A 26,421-nucleotide genomic window follows, 5' to 3' on the forward strand; every position below is an offset into this window, starting at 1 on the left:
GTGGATAAAATGTAGCTCACCACCATCAGGGTGTGAATGAATGGGTTAATGACCGACCAGTTTAAAAGCGCTTTGGGGTCGTAAGATGATTTATTTCAATATTCACAGCTCATACATCGCTTTTGTAACACAACAAGGGAATGCTCTCAGTACTTACTTTCTTTGTGCTGATCATTGTTTTCATGCTAATGTCAGCTTTTATATAACACAGGAGATGCAGAAAACCTTTCAGAGGCAGCTGTATGTCAGGAATGTTACTGTTGCACTCAGTTGTAGTTTAAAGGTGTTCCATAGTCAGAGACCCACAAGATTAATAAAAGAACTACACAGAATCAAAGCAATAATTTATTCTGTATCAAATTTTGGCACTTCCAGCTCTAATTTTCAATTCATATATTTTAGTTTCAATTCATACACCCCCCTACCCCCCAACACCATTAGGGCTAGAGCACATTTCTTCACTTAAATCACACCACCTTTACTTCAGCTGAAAATATACAAAAATCATATAGGCTATATACATTCAGCCTATATGATTAATATAAAGTGAGGTACAAGACAATCAGTGTCAACTCTTTTTTAGAAGGCAGGGTGAACTAAGCTGGCAAAACAATTAACATATCAGTTATTTCAATAACTCACACCATCCCATTAATAATTGCATATGTTGAATATAGCCAATAAATGCTTTCGTTGAGTATGCTTAAAGATAAGAAAAACTTAGAACTTAACCTTACGGGATTAAACTGTATTTTCATACTTCATTATGAGTTTCTCCCACATCCTTTCAATACCGTTTTTAATCAATGCCCCCCCCCCTTTGTGTTGAACGAATGAAGTGCAAGAAAACCACTTTAATTCTCCATCAAATAACTCTCATATCACTTATGCGTTGACTTTTTTAGCTATTATCTGCCTCCAACTCACTTTTTCTACAGCAACAGCGCTGTTTCTTATGGTTTAATATTCTCCATATGCCTTCATTAAAGATTTCTAATTCCACTCGCGGGAAACGCGCACATCCAGGCTTCTTGTTTACGCACACCGCAACGTGCCCAACTATAAAGGCATCTGCCCCACCCATCAATCATATCAGCACCTGGTGCTCACAGAGTGAGACCGTGGAACACTATCTCACCAGAATTACAAAACGGTACAAAATAACTTGGTTTTTTATTATTTTGTTTACAGTTCAGCTTGGATTTTATTTACTGCGCAGCATAAATCTGCTGCGCATGTTTGCGCGCACACGCTTGCAGCTTAGAGGGAACACTGATCGCTGTCTGGTGATACCTGATCACATTTGTTTTGTGTTGAAGCATCGCTGCTTCAGAAGGAAGTTCTCTTGGCTTAAGTGCAGTAATCTTTTCTGTCTCAACTTATTTCAGTGTGACCTGTCCAATGTGTGTTAACAGGAACAAGTGGTGTGTGTGGAAGACGGTCTTGGTGTGTTACATTAAATCACACAAATCGTCTGTTCTCACAAATTACGATCCTCAAGCTTTGAAACTGGGATAAGATGACTGAACTGATATAGCTAACAATCCTCTGGTTTGTAATATGATAATTTCCTCTCTGAAGAATCCTCTGAACTTACTAAAACTTTATATGTCATTAGTTGGTAGGCTGTTTTAGTTGTGATTCTATAAGATCAAACTAAAAACATTTTGTGTACTCCAATTAGCAACTTATTTTCACATTTGTAATATTTTAATTGTCATTACATGTGAAACATGGAAACAATGCTATTAAATGCAAACAGCTACATTTAAAGGTTCTATTTAACCTGTTAACCATAAAGGGCCCACTGGTGGAGCCAAAAGGTTTTAGCCTTGCCTTGCCTATAAGGGCTTAATTAACTGTACATAAATATATATAGTCTCACTCTTCTACCATTAAAATAGCAACATTTTGATCTTCCAGGGTTGTTGAAGCTTCAGACACAAAAACAAAAACTTTCTTTATGAAGGATCAGTGAGATGAGGAGCTGTTATTTTTCCTATGCTTATCTAAAACATTCTGGCATCTGAGTTTTTTTTTTCTTTTTGGTTTTATTATAGAATTTTTCACAAGGTATAAAACAATTGGATCAATCTCATACCTTTCTTCCACTTGTTACATTTCATATTTATATTTGATTTTAAACATTCAAGACATAAACAAACATATACAAAGGAATTGAAAAGCATTACAATCAGGTCATTTTTCATTTCAGTTTATACAGAAAATGACTCTAGAAGCTGCTTCTACTGAACTGAGATCAGTTTATAAAACCTGAGTAATTAAAAGCCCACTCTCACAGGGGCAGGAAATAACAGCATTACAAAGAAATTAATCTAAATATAAAGAAATATGTTTTATTTTCATTAAAATAAATCAAAAAACACAACTACATTTTTATTATTATGACATAAGAGATATAATGTATAGAAAGATCAAATATGATACCACTGTAAGATGTGGAATAGCTTTTATCATAAGACAAAATCTTTTTATTTTATTACATCAACTGAAATGTGCAAATTTAAACCAAACATTTTTAATCTCCCCTCAACAAGGAACTTGTAAAAGAACTGAATGAAAATGGAGAATCCTGGATTGGTCTTCATTACACGAGGATAGAGGATACAAAGACGTATGAGTGGAGATGGGTGGATGGATCACCACTGACACAAACGTGAGTTTAATCTAAGATAAATACTTAAAGAGAAGATTAAAACCAGGAGCTGAAATCAGCCCAAGAAAGGTCACAGAACAGAACAGCTGAAAGTCTTAAAGTCTGAAAAAGTTTAAGGCTCTTCCAGAAAAAGAACCTCCAGGAAACACATTAAGGACAGTCGAGTTAAAGATGCTGAGAAAAAAAGGGAGTTACACGAGAATTATACGAGCACCAATAAATAAAACAAATCTGCTGCTCCCCCAGCCCTCCCAGCATGTATGAAACATTAACAAAACTTACACTTAAAAACAAAAGTAGTGTGGAATCTGACAATAAATCTGTCATGTTTAACAAAGTTTTTATTTCTCCCACAGGTATTGGGCAACAGGACTGGCACAGAATCCCGGTTATGAGACACATGCAACATGCTGCAATGATGAAGGGAAATGGATATACCCATATAATTACACATATTACAAAAGCTGGATTTGTGAGAAATAGGCAAAAAGAAACCTCTAATTTCTTTTTTCAATTGTTTTTTTTTTTTCTGGAGAGAATACCAGACCCTCAGAGGTTTATCCAGAGGGACAATATAAGCAAATAGTGACTGGTGATGTTTTGATTAATTATGTTGTGTGGAGTTGTTTAAAACAGGCCGTGTATAATTCTTAGTTTTTAACCATGTTTCTTTAGATTTAAAACTACTATATATCAGTTTGAGATAATGCAACTGCTTTCTCCGAAAGTTTTACAATTAAAATGATTTACTCCAATTTTATATAGATACAAAACTGTGTAAAATGATTGTATGTTAAATATGGAATATTAACGGCTTTTAGTTTCTCTGCTAACATTAAATTAATAATTAAAATACATGACACGTTCAGGAATACTTTGTGATTCCTCTTGTTTACTTCTAAATAAAGGCGTACTGTATGGTGTTGAGTGAACACTTTGGCCCACATTTATTAAATGTTTGGAAACCATAAACAGTATTTTGTTAGTGTGGAAATGTAGTGTCACAGAGGATGTCAGTCCTTATTGGAAAAGGATTTCAGGTGATAATGTTTCATTAATTTACTTTGTTGTGCAAAGGGCTTTGTAAAGTTTTGTCATTGTAAAAACATACATATTATGGAAAATTTAAAAAGAAGCAATTACAATACTTATTTCACAAGGTGGGCAACACAAGATCTAAACTTTTGTCTTCTAAAATTATATAAAAATCTAAAAATACTAGTATTCTGATGTTGTATAATCTGGGAGCGAGGCCACCAAAGTAAAAGGAATTTAGTACGTAAATAATGACTTAACATGAGCCCCAGATTTATCTACAGCTAATTGTTACTACATTGGGATTGACCAGTAAGTGCATGTTTCAGTAAATCATGTGATGAGTTTGTTCTTGACTTATTGAGAGGCTAAAAAAAGTAGACTATCCAAGCATATCTGATTTAAAAAATAAGGACGGCCCATCTGTCTTGGTGAGCTCTCATTATAAACAATTTATCACATGTTTATCCTTATAAGGCCCTAGAGCAGGGGTCACCAACATGGGGCCCATGGGTAACAAGTGGCTCCAGAAGACCACGTGTCTTCATCTAAAACTTTATTTTTATTACTCTTCCTTTTTTATTCACGTTTTCATTTATATAGAGATTTAACAAATAAAATATTCATAACAAAGCATGGAAAATCTTTCTATTTTACATAAATTTGAGGTGAACTTTGACTCTTCTAGTTCAAAGGTCAGTACTGGCAGCTCTTTGTATGACAATGCCATTGAAGTAGCTCTCAGTTTCAAAAAGGTTGGCGACCCCTGCTCTAGAGAATAGTTTAGCAGCTAAGGTGTAATTTCGTCTTATAAACAGACATGTTCATTTATGGTGTACTTGTTAAGGTGTTTTCATGAAATGTTTGAGAAGTTACTTCTTCTACAAACATTGCTGCTCAAAAGACTAAAAACTCCATCAGAAAAAAATCAGCTCTACCTTTTGCAAGAAAACCATTTCCTGTTGGGTGAATTAGTACATACTTACTTAGCATCAGTCTTTCAAATAAGCATCTGCTGTTTTACTTATTTACAATTTTCAAATGCAATGATCCAAAAGACTTTAGAGATGCCAGTTTCTCTAAATGCTTCCACTTCCTTAAAGCTTTTCACTGAAAGTACGAAGAAGGCTGCACAGAAAAAAACTGCTACTAAAACCATGTATAATCATCAAGTTCAGGCTCAGTCTGTTTTTACACGTCGAGTAAGTTAAGTTCAGCGTCTCTTCAGACGTTTTAAATTTTCAGGATGTCGTCAGATATCAAACTTTCTCCAGGTTTGTTCCAAAGAGTGAGATACAGCATTACAAAGCAAGAAGACACAGCAGAGTGGGAGAAGAAGAAGGTTTATATCTACAACTACATAAATGATGGGATGGATGGTTTTCAATTAGGAGATGGAGGTAAGTAATAGAGATAATGTAGATGTGCAACCCTGAGCAGAAAAGTGCTTTATATATTGATATTAGCTGGAATCATCAGCCTGACTACATAATGTAGGATAAAATCTATCACCTCAAAACTCATATTATGAGTGTATTTTCATTACAATAAACCTAATATACGCATAAAATAGTAATAATACAATTTTCCCTAAAGTGTGCTCTTTTGAGCTGACAATTATAAATGGCTGCAGACATATTTTCACAGTAAAACGTGTGCCGTAAAAAAACTATTATCTAATTAAAACAAACACACAAAAAGAAGAGTAATGATTTCCAAGCAATTTTATTTTCTGAAGGGAATTAACTGGGATTTTAGGTATTGATTACTTTAAATATTTTTGTTTTACTGCAAACTATAAAATTATAACCTTTAAAATTAAAAGAAAATTAATTGAGTTAGGCTAATGTGGAATTTATTAAAATCTCAGTTTTAACTAAATTGTAAATTGTAACTAAATTAAGTAACTCTTTACATAAATCCTATGTTGTCAAAATTATCATTTAGGAAATATTTTGAATTACTTATGAGGTAAGAACGTCTTCAAAAAATGTCAGCTTAAACAATATTTTTTAAAAGAATAAAGTGTTCATTCCTAAAACATGTATTCCGTTACTACGTACAATATCGCCATTGACACTTTTGTAATAAAGGTCACATTAGTGATGTATTTTACCCAATTTAATATATAGGACAGAAAAATACTGAACAGCAAATTGTTACAGGTGCAAACTGAGTTATTCCTATAGTAGCCCAAAGACAGAACCTGGTATTAGGCTTATGCAACATAATTAAAAGTGTTAAACAAATTTGTGTCCTTCATCAAAGTCACAAATAAATGCAACCACAGTAATAACAGACAACCTGAAACACATGGACAAAAAATAACTTAAAGCAGAGCAAAGTCATGTCACAAGCCTACTGGTCGAACAAAATAGAGGCGGAGCTTATCTATTTGTTCACTGTGAATCCTCCTAATAAATCCTCACGGTACAAATGAATATCACAAACTATAAACACAGAAATTCTTATAAAAAAACATTTCTCAATACAAGCAATGAGGGAGATTTTTTATCACTGAATTGTCCCAGTAGTTTGGTGTATGTTTGATAAACTGGAAGAGCTCTACAGAGAAACATTTCAAAGCATATTCCTGCTAAAGCACACAATCTGGAATACGTGATGTCATCAAGCTCTTACTTTACAGATAAGCTCACTGGATTTATACTGTTAACACAGTGGATCCCTTTGGTATTAACACAGAACTAAATAGGTCATGTTCTTCTAATACAGGGCTGCTAGATATCTTTATGATCATTTCCGGCATTTGGTTGTACTGGTTGAACGTTTTACCACAGGAACTCGTTGTTGTTCTGCTGATCTTATCTGCAACTCAATGTCCTTTCACATTAAGAAGAAGACAAAGATTAAATGTTTTTTTTACGTCACAGAAAAAAAAGAGAAAAATTCTTCTTCCACTTAACCTTTCATTATTATCCAAGAATACAGCTTTAAATTAAATACCAGCTTCTGTCTCTCTTCATCTCTCTTTTATTCATCCATCTTTCTGGCTCTTTTTGCTTCAGGCTGTCTGTGTCTGTCATGTAGCTTTATGCATGGTTATATTTTGAAATCTACCAGCTTCTCTTCTTTCCTACCTCTTGATTGAATGAAAATCTTTAAATCTAGTTCTGCCAGAGCTTAGAATGATTTTGAGCATAACTTTATTGACTGTTTATTTTATTTGGGATCAGTTTCTGATCCATTCATTTGGTCTATCTAGCAACAAAGTTAGGTATTTGAAAAATTAGAGCAGTCATCTGTTTTCACTGATGGCCTCAGTCAGGTGGATTTTTGTTTCCAGCAGACAGATAGATATGTGACTATCAGAACATATTGTATTTACTAGTTGCTCACTTAAGCATTTCAGTATTTATTGCTTTAATGACCACTATATGTTCCCCCAACAGAAAAGGCTCCACTGACAAATGCACAGCTTGTAGACACATTGTACTCTGTGGGAGCTTTCAATGCAGCCATCTTCAGAAATTGGGTGTTTTTAATAATAACCCAGATATGTTTGTCAAAACATGTTGCACCTCTGAGTGCTCTCTGTCCTGGTGGTAGTGTGGTATCTCTGTGCGGAGTGAACACATGTAACTCAGACAAAGAGAGCTGAAAGTAGAGGAGCGACAAAGTTGGGACACAAATAGCTCAAGATGTTATCTGCCGCTAGTTAGCAAGACTAAAAATTTTAAAGCCCTAGTGTGTAAGATTTTCATACATTCACACCATTTAGTGGTGCACTAAATTAATTACAAACGATTTCGCTGTTAAGCACGTAATAACTACTACAGAGACCACGGAGGATCATAAATGTGACAATGTCAACATGTCCTCCATGTACATAGATGTTATATAGGTAGACGCCCCATGGACTGACGCTGCCTATCGGAGCTGACATTTCAGCGCAGCCGCCATGTTGGATGGGTCTATCATGCGACCCCGGTGCATTTATTGTACTGAGGATTACAAACGATAGAAACGTGGTTATGATACAGGATACTGTCTCTCTACTGTGTGAAAAAACATGTTTTAATTCTGAAATACAAAACGTGTTTCATAGATGTATGGTCTTTAACAGACAGACATATGACATATGATTCTATAAGTATGTGATTTCTACTGAAATATATTGTTGTATGCTATTTAAAGGTAGAGTCGGCAATATATCCGAAAGTTTCTTCAGGTCTATCATTAAATAACTGCGCAAGACCATCTTACATTTGTTTATTTTGGAAAAACTGGAAGAGCTCTAAAGAGAAACATATCAGAGCATCATCCTGCTAAACGCACACAATCTGGAAGAGGTGATGTCATCAAGCTCTTACTTTACAGAGAAGCTCACTGGATTTATACTCTTAATATAGTTGATCCCTTTGGTATTACCAAAGACTGAATAGGTCATGTTTTTCTCATACATGGCTGCTAGATATCTTTATGATCATTTCCGGCATTTGGTTGTTCTAGTTAAAAGTTTTACCACAGGAAGTCCTTGTTGTTCTGCTGATCTTATCTACAACTCAACTTAAGACAAGTATAAATGTTTTAATGCTGAACTATGAAACACCATCTTTCACAAATGTATGTTCTTTAAGAGATAGACATATGGTAAATTACTGTATAAGTACGTGGTTTCATAGTGAAATACTTTTTGTATTAACGCTATTTAAAGGTAGTTCCAGAAGTCTTCTTTCCATAAGTTTCCTCAAGTCCTTTTTTGAATAAGTGCGCAAGTACATCTTACATTGCTCTTCTTCTCTTCATGGGATGTGTAAACACTTGACGTGTGCATCCACAGCCAGCAAGCAGGAACCAGGAAGGAAAGAGCACGGACACTGGTGTTACGTGAGCACGTCAGAACATTTTGTATGTGGAACAACCAACAGATAAGATTATTCCCCTGGAACTTAAGGGACAGAGTGGATGTGAGTATATAACGTCTATTGGTGAAAGCAGGAAAAAAACTGACAAATCCAAGCCCTTCGGACCAAGTCTGGATAACGTTTATACAGGCCTGCAGCTCCCACAGAGAACAATTTTTTAACCTCCTATTTCTGAATACATAATGTATTGACCACTTTAAGGGTGGAAGGACAATTTTACCCAGTATAACAACAAGTGTTTCTGAACAGAATTACCAACTATAGCTTTAACAGACCGATATGTGGCATGGCGCTTTTTTAAACATAAATAAATATGTGCTATCATGCTGAAATACTTTATGCTCTTAGACACAGACATGTGATATTACAAATATTTTTTTTTATAAATTAATACATTGTATATTTTATTAAAGAATCAACTTTGATTGCTCATTTAAATTTAGTTCACTCTAGCTCACATGTACCAGTCTCGACTCTCTTCCTTTTTCAGCTTCCACCACTTTGTCCTCTGCTTTGCTTTTGTCCTCTTCATCTTCCTTACCACCAGATTAATTTTACACACCAGTTTAGTATGATGTCCATGTTATTGACTTGCATGGTAAATCTGACAAATGTTCTATGCTGGATACTTTTCCTGACACAACCATTTAGGACCAGCACAAAACAGGAAACTGTGCCTCCTTTGATTCTTTCACAAATAAAAATTAAGTTGCACAGCAAAGTACTAGCTTTAATTATCAGCATGTGGACCTGATGTTTAGATTAAAAATCTGTAAACTACTGGTTAAAAAAAAAGAAGTTTAAATACATATAGTGAATAAGAAAGAAAATCACACAATAGGCCAAAGAAAGACTAAAAAAGATCTTAGAATATTAGGATTAAAAGTCTAACTACTATCTGTATATAAATTTAGATTTTTATTGAAACATTAGATGTAGAGATGTTTTACTTGTTAAGAGGAATTTGAGACTAAATTTGTTCCCTAACCAATCAAACGTTGTTCTTGTAAGTCTAACTCCGATGGGGATCAGATAATAGAGCTCTTTAATGTTAGAACACATATTACACTTTTGTATTTACTAATATTACACATTTTATTTTCAAACTTAAAAAATGTAGCACCAGTGTCAAAAAGTCTTTTAGATCAAAGAAGGCCTGGAATACTGAAAGACTGATGCTGGCTCTCTTCCGCCCCCTGCTGTTAGTGGAGTTCAGTGACTGAGTAATCAGTTAGAAACATATGACTTATGGTTTCTATGCCAAGTCATTTTCTTTTATGAATTTTCTTACATCTTACAGCTATTCTGAAACTAATACAACCCACAATAACGTTTAAACACCAGACCGACATAATCAAGAACAATCAGCTCCCACAGTCCAAATGGGTGAGGCGAGACATATAGAAAACAAAAAAACTAAATAATTTCATGAAAGTTTCTGCTGCACAAATGCAAACTTGACAATAAACCATGCCACAAAGAGCTGCAGGGGTTTTGTTCATACATATGTTTACAATTATAGGGCAAGTCTGATTTTGAGGTTGATAAATTGTATAAAACATAAATAAAAATCGAATACAATTAATTTCAAATCTTTTTTAAATTAAATAATCTACAATAGTATATATATATATATATATATATATATATATATATATATTGTTTAATATTAATGTTCAAAATGAAACTTTATTGTTGCAAATGCTCAAATTTTTCACTTTCACTTTGCATGGTAGAGTCCGAACTTGTAGATGTAGTGATGAAATGCGTTATCCCAAAATGCTTTTTCTGAAGTGTTCCTGAGTCCACATTGTAATATCCTTTACAGAATTGTGTCACCTTTTAATGATGAAAGGTCACAGTCAGTGTTGGTTTTCTAATACCTAAAGGGTTCTTAGCACTGGTAAGGGACGTTGCAGCCTCGCCTCTGTCAGTCTGCCCAAGGGCAGCTGTAGCTCATCACCATCAGGGAGTGAATGTGTGTGTGTGAATGGCTAAACTGTAGTGTGAAGCACTTTGGAGGTTGTAAAGACTAGTTAAAGCGCAATACAAGTACAAGCCATTTACCACTTAATGCATTCTGCTGGTTTCCTTAGAGAGGAAACCTTTTGACCAATCTGTCTATATGATTTGATTGAATTTGATTTTGTAAAGTGCCTTGAGAAGACATGTGTTATGAATTGTTGCTATAAAAATAAAATTGAATTGAATCAAATTTTCAATAGTAGACAGGTCTGTACTGCAGACAGGTCAGTCTAGTACCAGCACTCTTCTACTGTGAAATAACGTTGTTACACGTACAGGATGTGGGTTAGCATTATCTGGCTGATATAAGCAGGGACGTCCCTGAAAAAGACATTGCATGGATGGCAGTATATGTTGCTAAAAATAATGTAGATACCATGCATCATTAATGGTGTGGTCACAGATGTGCAAGTTAACAGCTAATAAAAGCTAACACACGCCAGTACCATCACAGACGCTGGGTTTGGAACTTTTTTACTGAAAGAAGTCCAGATAGTAATTTCCCTCATCGGCCTGCAGGACACGACAATTTGAAATACGGACTCGTCAGATCCATTGTCCACTTTTCCACTTTGCGTTAGGCCATCTCAGACGAGCTCAGGCCCAAAGAATCTGTCAGCATTTTTGGTTGTTCCTGATATGTCTTTTGCTTTGCATGTTAGAATTTTAACTTGTACTAGATGTAGCGATGAAAAGTGTTATCTGAAAATGTTTTTCTAAAGTGTTCCTGAGCCCACATGATAATATCCCACACAGAATGATGTTGGTTTTTAATCAGGATCACCTGAGAGATCAGAGGTCACATACGTTCAATGCAAATTCTTTGTGATTGTATGCTGAGAAACGTTCTTAAACTGTTGGACTATTCACTCACACTGTTTTACACAGAAAACTGCACCTGCCCAATCATTGCTTATGAATGATTGTGCATTTCAGGGATGCTCCTGTTTCCAAATAACCTGTTCACCTGTAGAGGGTTTCAACCAACAGTGTTTATTGGAGCATTTCTCAACTTTCCCAATCTTTTGTTGCACCTGTCCAAACTTTTATGGAACATGTTGCTGGCATCAAATTCAAAATGTGTCAGTTTGACCATCAAAAACATAAACTCTTCAGCATTTCTGGAAATGTCTTCTTCCAAGCAAATGCAAATGCTGTACTAGGTTTGGCTGTAATGTGAATCTTTGGTCATACAGTAAAACTTTGACACAAGGACGAAATTATGACACACACATGAAAGAAGCCTAACACATGCCTAAGTGCCGGTGAGAAGGGTAGAGTAGTGAGGTGAACCCAGACCTGTGAAGGAACTAAATGGTGAGGAGAGTTATAGCAGCAGGAGTTCTGACTATTTTAAAGGATTTATGAGAAAATTTGACAGAAAGAAATGAGGACAACCGTTCCATATCTCCATTGATCAGATCATCTGGTTTCTTTGTTGTTTCCACCACTGTCTCAGTATTTAAGCTCCTGATAATCACAAGGTTATGGTGTGAATTTCTAATACAAACAAGCTGGTGGGCTACTTGTGACTGTAGCTTTAAGGGTTGCAACTTCCTTAAGTCTTACATCTGGAACTAGAAAAAGGATGCTCAAAACCAGCAATAGCGAAAGCAGTTTTGAAAACCAGCATTTGATGCTGTGTGGTATACAAGAGTAGACTTGGCTTTATCAGGATGTCTTCAGATATTTACTCCAAAATAGATACAAGCAGGAAGATAAGATTTACCAAAAAGGAGCCAGAGGACAGAACAGAATGGGAGGAGAGGGAGGTAAATATCTACGAGTCTGCAGACGATTTTGAAGAAGACTGCATGGTTTCTCTGCCACAGGAAGAAGGTAAGTATTGTAGGAGATCATGTGTCTTTTCCTTTTCTGGCTTCTTTGAATGAGGTCCTGAGTCTATCTATAAACACAAAAATATTATATTCTTGCTTACTTTTTATAGGTTTGATAAGTTAATGTATTGTTTTATAAGGCTATTAATTTATTAATCTGTCCTTGCAGAGGTGCAGTCAGGGATGATGCCACCCATTTGGGTGCCGAAGGCACAAACACAGTGCTAAAGTGCAGAAAACAACAACAACACAGAAACGTGTATTAATCATGTATGAAAAAATTTTAAAGAAATCGTGTTAAACTGGCATTTATGTCTTAACCCTCTCTCGTTGCAAGGTTTTCTCAACATTCAAGCCATTTTCCATTCATCAACTCATGGCCTTGTTCAATTATCACTTGTATAGTAGCTTTTTTGACTACATAATTACATACTAGTTTCATAGAACACATGATGATATTTCACGGCCCTTATTTATCTGGTGCCACCCGGGCACTTGGAGTAATGCAAGGATGGAGTGCTAGTAATGGGTCTAGATTTGATGTTATCAAAAAAAAAATATTTGTTTTGGTAATTTAACTCAAAAAGTTAATTTGATATTGTGTACGTAGATCCATCACACAGAGAGAAAACATTTTCAAGCAATTCATTGTCTTACTTCCTATAACTATGACTTAATGCTGATGATAACACAAAGTTAAGTTTCTGAAAAAAATGGAATTCTATTCAAGACCAAAACACTAATTCAGAAATATTATTGTATAGCATAAATATTTATGAGGACCACTACTGATCTGATGGTTGTCCAGCAGTCATTAACTACCTCCAAGGGAGGGGAGCCTCAAAAACACATTATTAAGAAGCTGTCTGTTCACAAAGTGTTGTATCCAAGCAGATTGATGGAAAGTTGAGAGGAATGAAAAACTGTGGTGGAAAAGATGCAGAAACAACAGAGAAAACTGTGTCACTGCAGTTTTTTTTTATTTGAACATGAAAAAACTAAATCAAAATGAATAGAAAAAAAAATCCATTGACCAATTTTTTTCTTGCACCGAATAAAGCCTTCGAAAGTTTTTAAAGTGAAAATATAGTGAATTTAACATGTATTCATAAACCCTAGACTCTTTGATATCTTGTCATGCTAAAACCACAAATGGACAAAAAAATGGACCCATGATAAACTAAACCCAGGTCAACCAACCTTACAAATATATTATAACAAGTAATAAGGAAGAAAAAAATGACCTTTGATAATATTTAAAGCACTCCACTAAGTAATTATATTTCACCATATCCGTCCGTCCGTCCGTCTTCTTCCGCTTATCCGGGGTCGGGTCGCGGGGGTAGCAGCTTCAGTAGGGAGGCCCAGACGTCCCTCTCCCCAGCCACTTGGGCCAGCTCCTCAGGAGGAACCCCAAGGCGTTCCCAGGCCAGCCGGGAGACATAGTCCCTCCAGCGTGTCCTGGGTCTTCCCCTGGGCCTCCTCCCGGTGGGACGTGCCCGGAACACCTCACCAGGGAGGCGTCCAGGAGGCATCCTGACCAGATGCCCGAGCCACCTCAACTGGCTCCTCTCGACGTGGAGGAGCAGCGGCTCTACTCTGAGTCCTCCCCGGATGACTGAGCTCCTCACCCTATCTCTAAGGGAGAGCCCAGACACACTACGGAGAAAACTCATTTCAGCCGCTTGTATCCGGGATCTCGTTCTTTCGGTCACGACCCAAAGCTCGTGACCATAGATGAGGGTAGGAACGTAGATCGACCGGTAAATCGAGAGCTTCGCCTTTTGGCTCAGCTCTCTCTTCACCACAACGGATCGGTACAGTGCCCGCTTCACAGCAGACGCTGCACCAATCCGCCTGTCGATCTCCCGCTCCATCCTCCCCTCATTCGTGAACAAGACCCCAAGATACTTGAACTCCTCCACTAGGGGCAGGACATCCTCCCCAACCCGGAGAAGGCACTCTACCCTTTTCCGGTTCAAGATCATGGTCTCGGATTTGGAGGCACTGATTTTCATCCCGGCCGCTTCGCACTCGGCTGCGAACCGCTCCAGTGAGAGCTGTAGATCACGCCCTGATGAAGCCAATAGGACCACCATATCTTGACAGAATAATCCTGAATATTTTCTTACAAACACATTTCTCTTCTGAAGGACTATAAAGGATCTTAACTTCCTTTCTCAAGTCCTTTTTATCCAACACGTGTGTCACATTTTCATCACAATAAAACAGCCCATCTTACCTGGGCAACAGAGAAAAAGAACTGGACTGTTGCTCGTGGTCTTTTTTTAAGATGCAAGTTCATTATGCATTTAATTTGAAAATGAATGATCCAGAATATCAAGCAAGAGTGGAGAGGTACATAATCCAAGATTATTGAGCTCATGTCTGAAATTTGAACAATTTGAGGAACCTTGTTGTACCCTTTATGTATCAAGTCCTCAGTCAGCAGAACCGTCTATCAGCAAATTCTGCAGCATTAATTTTATTCACTCCCTCTGAAAAAATTTAGATGCTAATTAAATTTTTCAGCAGGACTAGCTGTAATCATTTAAAGATTAAACAAAAAAAACATTTAAGTTTGTTATTTTAAGCTGATACATAAATGTGAGGACCTAAAGGTTGTTTTACCCCATGGTCAATTTAAAGCTATTTTTTCCTCTCTGCTCTTTTCCTCTGCAGATCAACAGGTGCACAGTCCACCTGCAGCCAACAAAAGTCCTGCTCGGAGTGCAAAACTGTGCAAAATGGTGCTGTGGATTTTGATGCTATGTACAATCATCACCATGGCCATATACTGTAAGAAAACCATAAGCAACACATCAACACAAGATGTATTTTGCATAAAATGCAGATCAAATGCTTCTTGCTTTGTATTTAACCAGTCGACATGAGACTAGAACTATCAGCGTCACTACAACAAGGTATCTTAGACTGAACTGAAGATAGTTTTCTGCTGACATCAGCAGCAAATCAACAGACAGCTTTACTGCCAGAACACACAGAAGATCCATTCCTCACACAGTTTGTCAAATTAACCACTTTACATTTATAAAACAGTTAAAAAGCTTTGACTCAATTCACAGGATAGTATGAGAAAACAGAAATTCTGTATTTTTTTATTTAGTTGTTCAATATCAAATCAGTTCAAAAAGCTTCAAGAAATACAAACAAAATACAAAGTTTCCAAAATACTCGGCTGGCCTGGGAACGCCTTGGGATTTACCCGGAGGATCTGCCCCAAGTGGCTGGGGCTCCCTACTGAGGCTGCTACCCCTTGAGAACCCGAATAAGCGGAAGAGAATGGATGGATGGTTTCCAAAATATGAGTGATTCTAGGCCACATCCACACAGGATTAAATGTCCATTATAATAGTCAGAATATGCCAAAATGTCCACAGTCTTTGCAGGATCGTTAACAATGCAGTGTGCACTGTGTGTGCAGCAAAGTAATTTCTTGTTTCTAAGTTCTGAGAACTGCCAGTTAGTGCTTCAGTCATAAGTCAAAGGACCCAACCATGCAGACTAAACAATAAAACTTGTGCCAATATCTAACACTAATATCAGGCCCCTTGAACACAGAAATTGGTATCTAGTTGGGTCCCTGCTAAATATCTTACCCATCTTTTTTCTCTTTCCTTAAAAGGAAAAGTTGATGGTTGAGGTTCAGAAACTTCCAACAGGGAGGTTTTGCAGATTATGTGGAAATACATAAATACAGCAGAAATGATACATGGCAGTGGCATTGTGATAGAATAGCCAGGAAATTAGTGGGGGAAAACTTTGTGGCGAGTATTAAGATCACAGCAGTGTCACGATTATTCTCACACTAAAATCATATTTTCTTTTTTAAACTTACTGTGATGCAGCCACATTCTAGTGTTAGTAGGGGTCATGGAGACCATATTGCAGTCTCAGTCTACTGTAAAGGGTGCCCAAACGTAGACAGGTATCTTTACTATAGAAACTTATTTTTTCTGACAGAGCAACATATTAAGTCACTCAGGAGTAATCTGACATTATTTCTAGCAACTTTTTGTAACCACAACTTGTTGAATTAACAACATGTTTTACTGCAAATTCAAAGATAATCATGAAACAAACCATGTCAAATGAAAAGCATTTGGTATTTAAACAGTTGTATGTATCTTTACTATATGCAGTTGTCTACAGATAATTTTGTTAGCCTTAGTAAAAGAAATGTAGAGAAACAAAGAAAACATTAAAGAAAATAAGACAATCAGAAGATTTTCCCCAGGCTGTAGAATTTGTATTGGAACTTAAACTTAAAATGTAATAAATTTTGTTCCAACAGAAACTTTTTTAAATTCAATCATATTTATTCAAAGTCAATTCTAATTATAAAATAATGCAGTTAACATCAGTTTACTATGCAAATTAGTAAAAAGTTACCATCTAAGGAAACCCAGCCGACTGCATGAAGTCATTGATTTAGCAGCAATCTCTCCTCCAGGACAAGCAAATAGGGACAGATGACAGTTTACTAACTGTGGAGGATGCTCCCTTCTTTCACTAAATTAGAATTACTTTACATTTTGAGTCATTAAAAAAAATTTCCCCTGATCAAAAGTTATAAAAAAACTGGTGATATTGGCTTTAATATTCATGGAGTTCTTTAAATCCGTCGACAATAACTAAGGCTGAGTTTTATTGATTCTTTAGTCCCTTTAGAAATCGTCGAAATGAAGAAGAGCATCAGCCACCTCCAGGCTAAGCTTTTAGGTAAGACACATTTCATTCTCAACAACATTATAACACATTCTAAGCACCTAAATATTTTTCTATACCTTTTCGTACCAACCAATCCTTGTTATTCCTCACACATGACAGTTAACAACACTCAGCTAAAAGCCAAACTATTAGGTAAGATATTTTTCATACTTTATTAAATCACATCTTTCAAGTCACACATTTCTATCCTTTGTGTTCCCTTATTAACCAACTGATGTTATTCCTCAGACATGGCAGCTAAGAACAGTAAACTACAGGAGAGCTATGAAATACTCAGAAAAAATCACAGCCAATTAACAGATGAAGTAAACATACTAAAGGATCAGGTTAAAGGTGAGAAAAATAAATATAAACGAAAATCTGTATGACCCACCCATAATCCTGGTTTCTATTTTCTATTTTCAACAATCAAAACCAGCCAAGGGCCAAACCCATGTGAGCCAGTGTTGATATAGGAAATTATGCACAAAATGTTTCTTCACTGCAAAAGTTTAAACACATCAGTGTCTGGTGATGCCTGATCAGATTTGTTTTGTGTTGAAGTATTGCTGCTTTAGAAGGAAGTTCTCTTGGCCGAAGTCCAGTAATCGGTTCTGTTTATTTCAGTGTGACCTGTCCAATGTGTGTTAACAGGAACAAATGATGTGTGTGGCAGACGGTCTTGGTGTGTTCTTACATTAAATCACACAAATCGTCTGTTCTCACTAATTCCCATCCTCAAGCTTTGAAACTGGGAGAAAATGACTGAACTGATATAGCTAACAATCCTCTGGTTTGTAATATGAAAAATTCCTCTCTGAAGGATCCTCTGAAGTTACTAAAACTTAATATGTAATTTGTTGGTAGGTTGTTGTAGCTGTGGTTCAATAAGATCAAACTAAAAACACTTTGTGTACTGCAATCAGCAACTTATGTTCAAATTTTTATTTCATTACATCAACTGAAATATGCAAATTTAAACAGAAAATGTTTCAATCTCCTCTCAACAAGGAATTTGTAAAAAAGCTGAATAAAAAGGGAGAATCCTGGATTGGTCTCAAACACACGTGGGTACAAGACACACAGACGTATGAGTGGACATGGGTGGATGGATCAACACCGACACAAACGTGAGTTTAATCTAAGAAAAGTACTTAAATCTAAAAAAAGAATGAAAGGCAGAACAATATTAGTTGAAACTGAGATTTGTTTTGTGAGACCATTGTGTTGTTATGGTTACCACTGTCGCTCCAGACCAAAAGGTTGTTTGTTAATATGAAGTGTTTAAGTTTTGTTTCTCTTGATGTAAATGCTATGATGCTTTCACAAACTATAACTAACATTTAAGAAGTCACAAGAAGAACAAGTTCATTTGAGTTAATCTATATATTCTATTTAGTCTCTTTGTTCATATATCTGCTTTAACTATGATGTACGTAACAATCAGACTTAGATTTGGGTGAATAAAAAGACAAAATTTAGCAACAAACTTTCTGGTAAAAAAAAAAAAAAAAAAAAAAAAAACCTCCTGTGGTTCTCAAAATGTTTTTTCCCCCCAAAGAAAACCTTTTAACACCAACAGAGGTAAACTATCTGGATTCATGGTGAAGGAGGAGCGTCCAAATGGAGAGAAGTAATTAGAAAGCAGGCTGCAGAAACTAGGAACATGATGGAAAAGAAATAAAACACAAGCAGAGTCATGAAGGTAAACCAAAGGCAGGGAAAACTGAACACATTTTAAAAAGAGCTAATGTGAGTATAGACTGACATAAACATAAATAATCTGACAAACCCAGGGAATCTAAACTGTAGACTGAGCAAATTTCCTATTAGCAACAACAACCAAATAATGTAGGAAGCAAAGGCAGCTGCAGCACTGAGCCTGTAAATAAGACAATAGCTGATAGAGAAGATTAAAACCAGGAGATGACAGCAGGCCAAGAAACTAAGAAGAAACTCCTAAAACTAAGATCACAGACCAGAATGGCTGAAAGTTTTAATGTCTGAAAAAGTTTAAGGCTTTTCAAGAAAAAGAACCACAAGGAAACAAATTAAGGACAGTCAAGTTAAAGATGCTGAGAAAAAAGGGAGTTACACGAGGATTACAGGAGCACCAATAAATAAAACAATCTTCTGTTCCCTCAGCCCTCCCAGCGTGTATGACACATTAACAAAACTTACACTTAAAAAGAAAAGTATTCTGGAGTCTCATGTTTAACAAAGTTTTTATTTCTTCTACAGGTTTTGGGCAGCGGGATGGCCACAGAATACCAGTTATGAGACGCATGCAACATGCTGCAATTATGAAGGGAAATGGAGACACCGATACTATAATGTCAATAGCTGGATTTGTGAGAAATAGACAGAAAGAAACCACCTTTTTCTGGGGTCAACTCATGGCTTATAGTTTCCCTCAGAGGTTTATCCAGAGGGACAATATAAGCAAATAGTGACTGATTATGTTTTGATTAATTATGTTGTGTGGAGTAGTTTAAAACAGACAGTGTATAGTTCTTAGTTCTTAACCATATTTATTTTGACTTAAAACTACTATAGATCAGTTTTAGATAATGCAACTACTTTCTCAGAAGGTTTTACAATAAAAGTGATTTGCTAAAATTTAATATCGGTACTAAACCGTGCAAACTTATTTCATGTTAAATGTGAAATATTAACCGCTTTTAGTTTCTCTGCTAACATTAAATTAATAATTAAAATTAAATGACAAAATCTGAAATAAATTGTGAGTCTTCTTGTTTACTTCCTTCTTTAATCTGCTTCAAGGTGTTTGATAGATGATTATTAATGATACAGTGAAGCCTGCTGATGAACATTTTAAAGCCTAAATATTAACAGATTCCAGAGAGAAATTTAGAGAAATCCTCCACAAGACGGGAAGGTGACAGTAGTCCTGTCAAATAATGACTATCTGGTAGTGATGCATAGGAATGAAAATGATTAATATACAGTTAATTGTTAAATGTGAAAAAATAACAGTTTAATTACTTCAGTTTATGGCTGATGGTGTTGAAATAATCCCAACCGCCTTTAGGATTAGTAGTTTAGACTTTATCCCATTTAACTTGTAGGATATCTAGTGTGAAATAGTGAAAATAAACTGAAGACTGTTGTGTGAAGAAAGGTGAACTGTATGGTGTTGAGTGAACACCTTGGCCCATATTTATTAAATGTTTGGAAAGCATAAACAGTATTTTGTTAGTGTGGAAATGTAGATCACAGATGATATCAGTCCTTATCGTTTCATTAATTTACTTTAATGTTGTGCAAAGGGCTTTGTAAAGTTTTGCCATTGTAAAAACATAAATATTATGGGAAATTTAAAAAGAAGCAATTACAATACTTATTTCACAAGATGGGTGACAAATAATGTAAACTTTTCTCCACTAAAATTTTATAAAATTCTAGGAATACAAGATTTTTTTGTTCTAAGTTCCATGTCCTTTATCCATCCATGTTGTATAATCTGTGGACGAGGCAACCAAATAACAAGAAACTTGGTACATAAATAATGATCATTAACTGGAGCCCCAGATTTATCAAAAGCTAATTGTTAGCACATTGGTATTGGCCAGTAGGTGAATGTTTCAGTAAATCACGAGATGAGTTTGTTCTAGGATTATTGAGGGCCTAATAAAGTAGACTATGCAAACGTGTCTGATTTATAAAAAAAATGCACAGCCCATCTGTCTTGATGAGATATCAACATAAACCAGATCTCACATGTTTATCCTTACAAGGTCCTAGCTAGAGACTAGTTTAGCAGCCAATGTATAATTTCTTGTTATAGATAGACATGTTCATTTATAGTGCACTTGTTGCTCTTGCAAAAACTGTTGCTCAAAAGACAAAAACAAAAGAACTCCATCAGAAACAATCAGCTTTACTTTTTGCAGGAAAACTGTTTCCCGTTGCGTGAATTAGTAAATACCTAGTTTGTGTAGCATCAGTCTTTCAAATAAATAAGCATTTGCTATTTTACTTACTTGCAATTTTAATGTGCAATAAAATAAAATACTTTAGGGATGCCTGTTTCTTTAAATGCTTCCACTTCCTCAAAGCTTTTCACTAAAAGTACAAAGAAGGCTGCACAGAAAAAAATGGTACTAAAACTACAGCTATATATAAAGTTCAGAGTGTTCCTTTTTTTAAAACTGAAGCCCCAGATTTATGAACAGTTAATTGTTAGCACGATGGGATTGGCCAGTAAGTGAATGTTTCAGTAAATCACATGATGGATTTGTTCCGGGATTATTGAGAGCCTAAAAAAGTAGACTATCCAAACATGTCTGATTTATAAAATAAGAACAGCCCATCTGTCTTGATGAGATCTCAACATAAAACAGATCTCACATGTGTCCTTATAAGGTCCTGGCTAGAGACTGGTCTAGAAGCCAATGTGTAATTTCCTGTTAAAGATAGACATGTTAATTTATAGCGCACTTGTTAGAGTGTTTTTATGACAAGTCTGATTAGTTACTGTAACTGTTGCTCAAAATATTTAAAAGAAAAACTCCATCAGAAACAATCTGCTTTACTTTTTGCTTTCAAGAAAACCGTTTCAAGTTGAGTGAATTAATACATATTTCATTTACATAGCATTAGTTTTTCAAATAAATAAGCATTTGCTGTTTTGCTTTACAATGTTCAAATGCAATGATCCAAAAGATATTAGGGATGCCTGTTTCTTTAAACGCTTCCACTTCCTCAAAGCTTTTCAGTGAAAGTACAAAGAAGGCTGCACAGAAAAAAAACTAGCACTAAAACCACTGATAATTATCAAGTTTACCGTTTTTCTATCAGAGTAAAGTCTGTTATTACAAGTAGAGCAAGTTAAGTTGAGCGTCTCTTCAGACATTTAAAACTTTCAAGATGTCGTCAGATTTCAAGACCTCTCCAGATTTGTTCCAAAGAGTGAGATACAGCATTACAAAACAAGAAGACACAGCAGAGTGGGAGAAGAAGAAGGTTTATATCTACAACTACATAAATGATGGGATGGATGGTTTTCAGTTAGAAGGAGGTAAGTGAATAGAGATAATGTAGATGTGCAACCCTGAGCAGAAGAGTGCTTTATATATTGATATTAGCTGGAATCATCAGCCTGACTGCATACTGTAAGATAAAATCTATCACCTCAAAACTCATATTCTAAATGTATTCTGGGGGGCGCTAGTGAGCAATGGAGAAGTAGGCAGCGTTTCACAAGAGCTCCTGCTAATTTAGAAATATTTTTGGTACTAACTTGATATTTGGACAGTTCTACAATAAAAGAGTGTTACTCTTATCTCAATTTTTCTGTTTATCTTTTCCTTTATAACTTCCTTAGAGGGGTCGCGCCTTACTTAGCAGGCTCTTCTTAGTATAGGCAAGACGACAAGCATTTAGTTTCAAGGGGTGGGCTGGAACTTATTTATGATATATAATCATCTCTTTCACATTTATGAGGACCTCTATATTCTTTTTCATACCACACTGAGTTATGCAGGTTAATACAACACATACAAAGAAGGGCGGACAAATTACCTTGGTCACATGGAACGTTAAAGGAAGGGGCAGAGTAATGAGATGAACCAGGTCCAGAGCTCAGCATGATGCTATATTGTTCTCCCGTGAAGAAAGTATATAGTGAGGAGAGTTTTAGTAGCAGATGTTTATTGTAGATTGTATTGTACTGAATTATTATTGTTTATTGTATATTGTACTGAAACGAACAATACAATTAAATTTGTCTTTGCCTTTAGTTCAAACTATTTTAAGGGATTTATGAAAAACAATGACATAAGAAATTAGGAGAAAGCTAATACTGTTGACTGGACAATTCCAAGGGGTCAGCTGTTTATCTATGAGTTACAACACTGAATATATTATTTGCTTGCTGACTAAACAGCTGATCATTGTAGAGCTGCTCCTACCTGTGCAAATCAGACTGGTATGTTGAGTCATTTATTTAAATTATTATATGAGAAGAAAGAGCAGGGAGTAGGTGTTGGGCAAAAAAAAAAAAAAAAAATCACTTTCTGTGGTGGCTTTACATTTCGGCCCTCCATTGTAGTATGAATTGATAATTAACATTTACTGACATATGTTAATGTCCTAAACTGCCCGAAGACTACAAATCTAATACGATTAGGCAAATATTTATTATTATCCTTAGCTGATTAGTAGAAATCATTTTCTGTGGTGGTTTTATGTTGCAGGACTCCATGATTGAACTTTTAATTGAGAATAATTATTGTCCTTAGCTGAATAGTAACAGTCATACCCCATTTATTTGTTTATTATCGGGAATCATCGAAAAAATTCCAACAAACTAAAACAAACTAAAGTTTCACAGGTTCATAAGTTTTATTGGTAAGATCAGATAATGGGTTTGCAAAACACATTTATTCATAGTCAGAAGTTCCTCCTGCAATTGGCAGGATGCCAGTTTGACTTCACACCCCATAGCCCCCCACCCCCACCCCAGCTCCAGCTCCGACCGTCTCTGTTGTTGTGTCTTTGGGCAAATTATGTGCTGGCGGTGCTCAGAGTTCTCTGTGGCGCCAATGTAAGACAGCCTCACTTCTGTCAGTCTGTCAGGGCAACTGTGGCTAGCATAGCTCACCACAGAGTGTGAGACAGTATGTGAATTACTGACTGTAGTGAAAAGCGCTTTGGGGTTGTCGGACGAGTTGAAGCGCTGTACAAGTATAAGCAATTTAGGAAGAAATAAAAGAGGGAAAAAATTATGTAAATATTTTGGGGACCAATTTAATACCTTGTGGCCCCTGGCTGCTGAATGATAATAAAACTGAAAAAGCTTCCAATTGTACACATTGAATGTTTAAAAAGCCCTTAGAATAATGTGCGTTTTAAAATTTGTTTTGACAATGTGGAAATGGAAATATGTTCACTAGTACTATGTTACGTCTGCGTTTATGTCTCATGATATGATTTAACATTTTTTAATGTGGCAATGAATCAAAAAAGAAAGGCAGAACTTTAGGCTGATTTCAAAGAATACCTCAAAACCACAAACTCTTGATAAAAGGTTTTCTGACCATTCAGTTGATTCATTCATTCATTGACCATATTCAGAGAACACAGATAAATGGTCATAAGGTATTTCCGCATTGGTTCATTCCTTTGATTTTAGCTTTGGACTCATTACCTGTGTTCTGTTCTCTGTGTATTCTGCTTAATTATCTCTCAATTATTTATTTGTGCCTTTAGTCTCCCTCCCTTTTTATTCTGCCACAACTATTCCACATCTCCATTGATCAGCTCATCTGTTTTTTTTTTTTTTTTTTTGTTCTTTTCTCCGTCTCAGTATATGAGGTCCAGATTTTTCACTGTCCCTTGCTGGATTTTAATTTCTGTCTCTGTTTCCTTGACCTGCTCTCCCTATTATTCTTAAATCACTCTGTTTTACCATACTCTGTCTCTGTACTTGGATCATTCTCAACCTGAAAACATTACATTAGGTTGATCTAACATCTAAGTAAGCAAGGCCAAAAATACAGAATTTGATTTGTATGGATAGTATGATGAAGATGACAAGACAGACTAAAACCTTGTTTGAACAAGAACTGAATAATTTCTAATGTGTCAAAGCTTGTGAGTCTCAATACTGAGAGGTGAGAGGAAAATATTTTTAGTTTCTTAACTATAAAGACTGAGCTTCTGACAAAGCATTTCCTGTGGAAACAATGCAGACCTGTGGTGAGAATGTGTTTATGGGTTCAGTCATACAATCAATATGCAAAGTGTCAAGTATCAAAAACTCTATCCCCACAAATTAGGTATTTTTAGGCTATGAATGCTGATATGGTAACATGCCAATTGTTTACAAGAACTGGTAAAGGTATTCACAAAATGATGGTATGAGTTTATAATGCAAACAAGCTTGTGGGCTAATTGTGACTGTTGCTTTAAGGGTTGCAACTTCCTCAAACCTTTAATCTAAAACCACAAGAAAGGATGGTCAAAACTAGCAACAGTAAAAGCAGTTTTAAAAACCAGCTTTTGATGCTGTGTGTTATACAGGAGTAGACTTGTACGTCACAGAATCCAGAAACAGAAAACTCAAATCCAATACTTTACTGTATCAGAATGTCTTCAGATATTTACTCCAAAGTAGATACAAGCAGGAAGATAAGATTTACCAAAAAGGAGCCAGACGACAGAACAGAATGCGTGGGGATGGAGGTAAATATCGAAAGGTCTGCAGAAGATGTTGCAGAAGACTGCATGGTTTCTCTGCCACGAGGAGAAAGTAAGTATTATAGGACAATTTGTGACTTTTCTTTTTCTTCTTTGAATGAGGTCCTGAATATATCTATAAACACTAAAAACACGATTTAAACAAACCTTCCTATTCTTTCTTCCTTTTTTAGGGTAGACAAGTGAATGTATTGTTTTATAAGGCTCTTAATTTATTTGTACTGAGGTCAAATCCAGATTCTGTGTATCTGCTGATCATTGCTCTAACTCAATAAGTCCACATTGCTCTATGCTGAAGTCTAGATTAGCCCACAGAAAAGACAGAACCACAGCCTTTAGAGCTCATCAGCTGTCCTTGCCTCAAAAGGACATTATTAAGAAGCTGGCTGTTCACAAAGTGAACCAATCATATTGATGGAAAATTGAGAGGAATGAAAAACTGTGGTGGAAAAGATGCAGAAACAAGAGAGAAAACTGTGTCACTGCAGCTGGACTCAACTGGAGCTGCACATACTGACATGTCACGGACTTTGGCTAAAACTGTTGTGTTTCTTTTGTTTCCCCACTCCTGAAGTAGGGACAAGTTCAGAAACAATTTTTATTTATTTTAATGTATTAATTCTAATTTAGTTCAGTAACAAATAAAATAAATATAACTCACTTTTATTTGAACATGAAAAAATAAATGAAAATTAATACATGAACATGAAAAAAAATAAAAAATTCTTGCACCAAATAAAGCCTTCAGAAGTTTATAAAGAAAAAAATATTGTGAATTTCTCATGTATTCATACACTTTAGACTTTTTGATATTTTGTCATGTTAAACCAGAAATGGACAAAAAATGGACCCATGATAAACTAAAGCTGGGTCAACCAACCTTACATATATACCAAGTAATAAGGAAGAAAAATATGACCTTTGATTAATATTGAACAGCCCTCCACTAAGTTATTATTATAATAAATAATAGCCGTCTTTATTGTCATTACAATATTTATTCTGC

At 35.7% G+C, this 26,421-nt stretch overlaps 2 protein-coding genes across 5 annotated transcripts in view; one reads left to right on the forward strand and one right to left on the reverse strand.

Annotated features, from left to right (window-relative positions):
* Nucleotides 1-26,421, reverse strand: part of LOC105921420 (collagen alpha-1(XIV) chain-like) — a 443,569-nt gene that overhangs the window by 185,379 nt on the left and 231,769 nt on the right. The window lies entirely within an intron of this gene.
* The window catches only part of LOC110367966 (CD209 antigen-like protein A), a 42,173-nt gene continuing 33,191 nt past the window's right edge, over nt 17,440-26,421 (forward strand). The window contains exon 1 of the transcript XR_004932297.1: nt 17,440-17,546. The gene's annotated coding sequence lies outside the window, so the exon portion shown is untranslated. The remainder of the gene's footprint in view (nt 17,547-26,421) is intronic.

This window comes from Fundulus heteroclitus, chromosome 13 (genome assembly GCF_011125445.2).
Source record: "Fundulus heteroclitus isolate FHET01 chromosome 13, MU-UCD_Fhet_4.1, whole genome shotgun sequence".
In the NCBI taxonomy this organism is placed as follows: Eukaryota; Metazoa; Chordata; class Actinopteri; order Cyprinodontiformes; family Fundulidae; genus Fundulus; species Fundulus heteroclitus.